This window comes from Tachysurus fulvidraco, chromosome 1 (assembly GCF_022655615.1).
Source record: "Tachysurus fulvidraco isolate hzauxx_2018 chromosome 1, HZAU_PFXX_2.0, whole genome shotgun sequence".
Taxonomy (NCBI): Eukaryota; Metazoa; Chordata; class Actinopteri; order Siluriformes; family Bagridae; genus Tachysurus; species Tachysurus fulvidraco.
This window is the reverse complement of record NC_062518.1, coordinates 24684365-24691253: the sequence shown is the minus strand read 5'-3', so window position 1 is coordinate 24691253 and position 6889 is coordinate 24684365. Positions and strand designations below refer to the sequence as shown.

General features: G+C 35.7%; 1 protein-coding gene across 3 annotated transcripts in view; it reads left to right on the top strand.

The window, feature by feature from the left end:
- The first annotated feature begins 308 nt into the window (after nt 1-308).
- Nucleotides 309-6889, top strand: part of tnr (tenascin R (restrictin, janusin)) — a 111047-nt gene continuing 104466 nt past the window's right edge. Inside the window, exon 1 of one of the 3 annotated variants that reach the window (XM_027133138.2) lies at nt 309-595. The gene's annotated coding sequence lies outside the window, so the exon portion shown is untranslated. The remainder of the gene's footprint in view (nt 596-6889) is intronic. The other 2 variants (XM_047821670.1, XM_027133118.2) reach the window with 2 other exon arrangements.

Below are 6889 nucleotides of genomic sequence, written 5' to 3'. Positions count from 1 at the left end.
GTGTGAGAGAGGGGGGGGCAAGAGAGAGTATCTCTTTCACTCTCTTTTACTTACATATATGATGAGGCCTGGAACTGCTACTGGAACACCCACTAGGGGCTGCATGAGGAGAGAGACCGCCACAATGAGGCAAAGAGAGAACAAGAGCGGGGTGGGGGGCAGAGAATCAAGTGAGAGAGGAGGGGAGAGACGGATGATGTCAATGAGGGAGAGTGAGAAAGCGCCTCACTGAAGAGGAAGACTGAGATAGTATGTGAGGGGGAGGAGAATGATAGAGAAAAGGAGAGAGAGAGAGAGAGAGAGAGAGAGAGAGAGAGAGAGAGAGAGAGAGAGAGAGAGAGAGAGAGAGAGAGAGAGAGAGAGAGAGGCAAGGTGCACACATTGCTCAGCTTGCACATTGCAGCCACGGCAGGCAGCCTGAGAGGAGCTTGCATCTGCACCTTGTGAACAAAAGACTGAATGACATCTCAAAACATCTGTTAGATTGATACTTCATCACTGGGAAGACATTACCACAAACAGAGACATTTTGGGACCACAGTGGAGAAGAAAAAAAAAGCAGTGAAGAATCTGACATCACTAGCTCTCTAAGTGGGTAAGCTCAGCATCACTACTCATTTTTTTCTTATCTTCTCACATGGGCTGTATGGCTTTGGGGTTACTAGAGAAGTATGTGGTTTGTTATCAAGGCTATTGGGTAAAATCGGTTTGCGATCTCAGGATAAATCTAAACATTACTTAGGTCCACATGCTGAATCCCACATCAGGGATGCTATACTAAAACTACTCTTTAATTGTACTTCATACTAAATACAGCTATAGGGCTGTTCATTTTTTCTATCATAGATAAAGGTTGGATGGTGGGAAAAAATGTATTCTTCTCCTTCTAGTTGTTTTTGTTCTTCTTCTTCTTATCATTATTATTATTATTATTATTATTATTATTATTATTATTATTATTATTATTATTAAGAAGAATACAATTTTTGCACCATTCAACATTTATCAATGTTTAGTAGATGTTTCTCTATGTGTGTAGTTTTATTCACACATCATTTCCACTCGCCTTACTACTTATATGACAAGGAGAGGGGTGTGTTCAAACCTACCTGGGCATTATATTGATCCAAGGGGTTTGAATATATTACTGAGAGTAATAAAATCTCAAGAAAACAAAAGTGAACTTGTTGCCCATGTGGCAGGAATTGAACAGTCTAAATGATCCAATTCTCATTTCAATGTAAGCAGCAGATTAAAACACCTCAAATATTATCTGAAATGCTTACAAACAATATGATACAATCAAAATGTTCTCTTTTATTTTTGGCCATAAAGGCACAAAATTATTGGGAAATTATTTTTAACTGAAATACTTCCATTGCAATACATTGCAGTGCACATTTAATAGTTGTATACCTGCACTCATGGCTTTTTATGGACGGAACTGTAAAATCTAGGTTTTTATATGTTTATGTCAAAACAACAAATAATAATGTACTTATTAGCACTTACTTTATATACACTATATGGCCAAAAGTTCAGGAATACCTGACCATCACAATTGTCTGAGGGTCTTCCTCAATCTGGTGTCACACAGTTGAAAGCACACGGTTGTACAGAATGACTCTGTATGCTGTATATTTAAGATTTCCCTTCGCTGGAACTAAGGGGCCCAAACCTGGTCCAGCATGACAATACCCCTGTGCACAAAGTCAGGCTCATGAGACATGGTTTTCTGAGGCTTGAATGGAAAAAATAGAGTGTCTTGCACAGAGCCCTGCTCTCAACCTAATACCTTAAATTAAATGAAATTAAAGCAACAACTCTGTCCCAGACATCAGAGTCTGACCTCTCTAATGTCCCATTCACACTTTAATGTCCCATTCCAAACTTGGTCACCCTTCACTGTTCTACTAACCTTTACTATTCTGTAAAGGCAATCTAATGAATCCCCAGTAGAATTTGAGTTTGTTAGACAGTGAACGTTACCTTTCTTTATATTCTGTTAACATTATAGGTGGTGTTCACTACAACTTTTTTTTTCACATGGTTGAACATAACTGTTCAAAATTGCATATTTAAGATATAAAACATTTTTAACCACATATCTTATTTTTCTGATCAATACTTTTATATTTTAATGCAAGTCAGTATCTTTTGCACTGCTGTCTGACCCATGTCTGTTTTCTCACACATATTTTAAATTATGCTTTTTATTGGTAGTGTTTGGATTTGAACTCACGACATGTCGATTTTTAAGCCAAAGCCTTAAGTCCAATCCCTTCATCATTGTGCCACCACTGTTCATGACATGAGTGTAAAACTAGTCAGATTGTGATTAACAGAAATAACATTATAATCATCTCAAATGACATTATTACTGCATTGAATTTATTGCCTGCATGTAAGAAACAGCATGTAAGCCTCACTCATCGTGTCAGAGATATAATCCAGGAAAAGAATTTGTAGACTGGTATTGCTGCATTGATGCTCCAGTTTGGGTCCCTCAAATAGTCTGTAAAAGAGCTGTAGTTGCCTTTTTATGGTCTAACTGTTTTAGAAATATTGTATTTGGGATCCTCAATCCTTGCCATGTAAACACCTATTCATTATATTTATGAGTTTTGTACTTTTTATTAAATTGAAACACATTTATTTTGTAAATGCAGTACCACAATGAATTTATTTCTCCACCCAAACAACAGATAACCCCATTAGCAGTAGATAACCCAACATCATTAAACCTTTAAGCCTGGATTATACAGATATGCTTCCATACATACACGCCCACTGTTTGCTGTTAAATCTTACTGTAGGTTGGAACAGAAACTGAACACAGATAGACAAATAGGCTAATACACAAAAAATATAAAATTAGAATACAGTAGTGTGCCAAATGTGAAAAAAAAATGTGAAAAGATTTACCACCTGCACTCTGAAAGGCAATTACAGGATGGTGAGGGGATGGCATTAGTTGACTGTTTAGATTTAGCTTCTTTATTTCAAATGCTTCATCCTGGGTGCATTATTTATTGTTCACTCTCAAAGTTATTTAAGAAAGTTATTACCTTTTTGCACAAAACTGGGATTTAGGATTTTACTTAAAAGTGGTGCAAAACGTCTTGTGCCATGTAAAATCCTTGCAGCTCTGCAATTTGAATTGTTTCTTCTCTTCTATCTAAATGCTGTCATACAGTGTAATATAAGAGCTTGGGGGCTATACTGTAATCTTGTTATAGGTATATCACACCTCTCCACTGCTCAGTCATCCCTCCCCCTTGTTCCTTCTCCTGTGGCATTAGAGATTCAATGCTCCAAATGTTATCTGAGGGGCCAGGTAATATTCTCTAGTTTCCCCTGCCAAGAAGCAGCCCTAGCTATTAAAGTATACCATATAGAAAAGCCTTCCGCTGAAATTTATGCAAATGCAGATCAATAATGCTGCATACAGACATTAGATGTGAAAAGCTCCACTCTTGCTAAAACAGCGAATGTCACATTCACTACCAACACAAGCACAAGTAATGCTATAGAACTTGAATTCAAATCTAATGAATAATTCAGATTTAACCCTGTACAAACAGTCAGCAAAACAAGTCTGTTAATGTGTTAATTAATAATTTACCTCATGTTCAGTCTTGGGAATGTTTCTCTGCTAATTTTACAGGATTTATAGGATTTATGCTTATACCTTTAACAAAGCTGATTTACTTTGATGGAGATCTCCTGCATGATTATAGTAACAAAGGTAGAGTCTCATGCCACATATAGGAAGAGGAATATGGACTAACAAGGACCGGTGTCACTAAAATGAAAGCTTTTTACATTTAGGAGATTTTTCAATTCAATTCAATGTTATTTGTATAGCACTTTTGACAGTGGACATCTTTACAGAACATAAGAAATATAGTACAAAACATTTATTACACAAAAAATAATATTATACAAAAGATTCAAGAGTAATATTAGACTTATATGTAAATGTGTTTGTATTTATCCCCAATGAACAAGCCTGTGGTGACTGAGGTGACTGTGGTGAGGAAAAACTCCCTTAGATGGAAGAGGAAAAAAAATTAAGACTCAAAATTGAGCCTCATCCTCATTTGGGTGAGACTGAAGGGTGTGATTATAAACTATCATAAAGACCAGAGAGTGTTATAATGAATAATGTCCATTCTATAGTCATATACAGTCTCACAATTGTATATTGATTAAGAGGTTGTTGTCCTCAAAGACCTCATGGAGTTGTTATCTCCTCTTTGAATGCCTGAGATGTGTAGAATCTGTGTTAAAACAAAATTATGGTATTTTTGTCTACATTTATTTTCAACACATTATTTTAGCCAAACTAAATAAGTGTTTTTGCTTACAATGGGATTTGAGCTTGCAATATTAGTTATCGGTGCATTATTGGTGAGTACAGGTGAGTTTAGATACATGTGTGTACAATATGTACAGAATCTATGCATTGTTTTCCATTGTAGCTTTTGTGTAACTCTTTAAACATGGTTCCTGATTTAAATGTGTTACAATAAGATCATTTAATTTAAGACCTAAACATATTAGGGTTGAGTTTTTTTAAGTTTTGTTCCAGGGATCTAAACTTGGTCCCTGGAACCCTGGATCTCCATTTCTTCTTTGTCAGCCATACATAGTGGAAATACATTCTGCTCTGTTAAAAGGATTGATAGCTGTTATTCAATCTTTGATTCATAACTTTGAAAGAAAAGCTAACACAGTTTCAGACAATATGCAGTGAATGACAGAAGAAAGAATAGTTTGAGCCAATATCATTTCAATGCACGTTTCGATTTAGCCTTTTTCCAACCTTCGTATTCTCCCAGCCACTATATTTGTTTAATACCTCTGATTTTTAATTTGTTAATTAAAAAAACATGAAAAAACTTGAAACAAAATAAACAATTAAAAATTATATTCCTAAGTAACATACTTAAAAAACTTGTCTGTCTGGGTTAGAAGGATTAGCATATAGATAAAGAGATAGATGCTAATGTGCAAAATGACCTAGAATATATAACATCTTTGTTTGGTGGACATCATTGTCAGTGTCACTTTATCACCACTCTTTATACAAGAATAAAGGCACTGTAGAACAGAACGCTGTAGCAGTGCAGCTGAAGTTCACCATAATGGTGTGTATTAAAGAGATTTGTTAATTAGACTAAGTAAATAAACACTGCTTCTTCTGTTGTGGGCCTAAGGACTATAAATTCAGACTATGGGACCCTGTTCGAGACATCTGCATTTGGCTTCAATAGAGTCATAAATCCGACCAATAAAACATTGTCACATTGTAAGTAACAAGTAATGACTTTGCTTTGTGCTGTGTGTATATGTGTGTGTGCAAGAGAGCAAGTAAAACAAAGCAAGAGAGATGGTTGATAAGATAAATTCCAAACTGCCCAAGGCTTTGAAAAACATTGCTCGGCAAAGAAAATCATCAAGGATCGAGGGCAAGAAAGCCTCGTTATATACTACTCAAGTGACAAAGAACATTTGTCTTATCAGCTGGCATTTGATCGGGGTGCAGACTAACAGGGCAATTGATTGCTCTGTAATGCTGTAGAAATGGAAGGAAATAAATCAAAGGAGATTTACAGACATTCAGTCAATAGCCCAGATTATTCTTGACCCTTTCAAATTGGGAAGGTGAGGTACTGAATTATGCATTCAGCCAAAAAAAGAAGATAAAAGAAGATAGAGAACAACAATAGAACAGGTAGACCCGAGGATATATCTTGGTGTATCTGATGAACTAAGTGACTGTAAATGGTAGGAGGGTTAGAGCCATTTTAAAATTTACAGAAGGGCTCTGTGTGCCAATTAATCAGACATGTCAATGTCAAATGTCAAGCAGTCTAATATGTTTATGTGATACAATGTGCTTATGTGGAGGTTATTCTAATTAATAATAAACTCCAAGCTATTGAGCAAAACCTACTACTTTATTTACAAATATATCATAGAACTATTTTCAAATCCAAAAAAGACTGAATTACATTATTTAGACTAAAAGTAAGCTTTGTTGATGAAACAATTAGTCAGGACAATCCATTTACAGCATTTGACAGACGCACTTATCCAGAGCAACCTTTTTTTTTTTTATCTCATTCTTATACAGCTGAGAAATTGATGGATAAGGGCCCTGCTGAGGGGCCCAGCAGTGCCAGCTTGGTGGAGAAGTGATTCAAACTCACAACCTTCTGATTGGTAGTTCAGCACTTTAGCCACCACATCCCACAGTATAAATGTGGGAAGCTGCAGAAATCTTATAGGAGGGAATTATGCATTGTTGCAAATATTCCTTTAATATATGTGTGAAGCAGGTGAAGCCTTCAGCAACTCCCACTATGAAGCTGTACAACCATAATGCTAGCAGTATTATATCCTCAAAGGAAGTTATAAATAAGGGTTATAAAAGATGATTTTCTTTTTACTTCAACACTTCTGAATTTCTCATGTTTTAAATACCAAGCTATAAGTGACATTGATGGGTATTGACCCCTTGAGGCAGGTCATGAGTAGTGAAGGTTTAAAGGTTAAGTCCAGAGGCACTAAGATAAGATTGGTTGCTTTATGTGAAGAGATGTGAGGAAAGGGATTTCATCATTTCTGGCTAAAAGTATAGTGCTTTAATATTTTAACATTTATTAATTTCTTATGGAAATCTGAGCATGTGTTAATTAATGCCTAATTAAAAAGGGGTGAAACATCTATTTTCTATGAACAGTCAATCTGTCTGTAATTGGAAGACTTACAATATTACAATATCACAATAATATGACAATTTGTATTTATACCCAACAGATCTAACCTTTCCAATTACTGCAGAGGTGAATTTAAAGTGTTTCAAAATGACCCAAATCTC